At 33.8% G+C, this 1,311-nt stretch overlaps 1 non-coding gene across 1 annotated transcript; it reads left to right on the top strand.

The window, feature by feature from the left end:
• The first annotated feature begins 212 nt into the window (after positions 1–212).
• TRNAL-UAG (transfer RNA leucine (anticodon UAG)) lies at positions 213–292 on the top strand. The gene has a single exon. It is a non-coding gene; the product is annotated as a tRNA-Leu (tRNA).
• The last annotated feature ends 1,019 nt before the right edge of the window (positions 293–1,311 follow it).

The following is a 1,311-nucleotide window of genomic DNA, read 5'->3' as shown; positions in this document are numbered from 1 at the left end:
GAAAAAAGAAATTCCAACTCTTTCAAGCAGTGTTTGTGTTTCTATTGGGCAAAGCAAGAGTTTATTGTAAAAAAAAAATGGAAACGATACTACCAAACGAAGTCTATTTTAATGAAAACTCTAATGTTCCTAAATTTTATGGACTTTCCCAATATCGACGATTCCCAAGATAATAGCTATTATTCTTTTAAGTTACCTATTATTTGAAGTTAGCCGCCATGGTGAAATTGGTAGACACGCTGCTCTTAGGAAGCAGTGCTCAAGCATCTCGGTTCGAATCCGAGTGGCGGCATTCTTGAAAAAGAATACAATAGATTAGAAATCAATTCGAAATTTACAATTTTGTAATGGGACCTTCCCCTTATGCTATTTGCAACTTTAGAACATATACTAACTCATATCTCTTTCTCAACGATTTCAATTGTGATTACGATTCATTTTATAACCTTATTAGTTCGTGAACTTGGAGGATTACGTGATTCGTCAGAAAAAGGAATGATAGTTACTTTTTTCTCTATAACAGGATTCTTAGTTTCTCGTTGGGCTTCCTCGGGACATTTTCCATTAAGTAATTTATATGAGTCATTGATCTTCCTTTCATGGGCCCTGTATATTCTTCATACCATTCCTAAAATACAGAACTCTAAAAATGATTTAAGCACAATAACTACGCCAAGTACTATTTTAACGCAAGGCTTTGCCACATCGGGTCTTTTAACTGAAATGCATCAATCCACGATACTAGTACCTGCTCTACAATCTCAGTGGTTAATGATGCATGTCAGTATGATGTTATTAAGCTATGCAACTCTTTTGTGCGGATCCTTATTATCTGCCGCTATTCTAATCATTAGATTTCGAAATAATTTCCATTTCTTTTCTAAAAAGAAAAAAAATGTTTTAAATAAAACATTTTTCTTTAGTGATATTAAATATTTTTATGCAAAAAGAAGTGCTTTAAAAAGAACCTCTGTCCCTTCATTTCCAAATTATTACAAATATCAATTAACGGAGCGTTTGGATTCTTGGAGTTATCGTGTCATTAGCCTAGGATTTACCCTTTTAACCGTAGGTATTCTTTGTGGAGCAGTATGGGCTAATGAGGCCTGGGGATCCTATTGGAATTGGGATCCTAAGGAAACTTGGGCATTTATTACTTGGACCATATTCGCAATTTATTTACATAGTAGAACAAATACAAATTGGAAGGGTACGAATTCTGCACTTATAGCTTCGATAGGATTTCTTATAATTTGGATTTGTTATTTTGGTATAAATCTATTAGGAATAGGCTTACATAGTTATGGTTCG

This window comes from Aegilops tauschii, unplaced genomic scaffold (assembly GCF_002575655.3).
Source record: "Aegilops tauschii subsp. strangulata cultivar AL8/78 unplaced genomic scaffold, Aet v6.0 ptg000652l_obj, whole genome shotgun sequence".
In the NCBI taxonomy this organism is placed as follows: Eukaryota; Viridiplantae; Streptophyta; class Magnoliopsida; order Poales; family Poaceae; genus Aegilops; species Aegilops tauschii.
The sequence above is the reverse complement of the archived record's forward strand: the minus strand, read 5'-3'. Positions and strand labels throughout refer to the sequence as shown.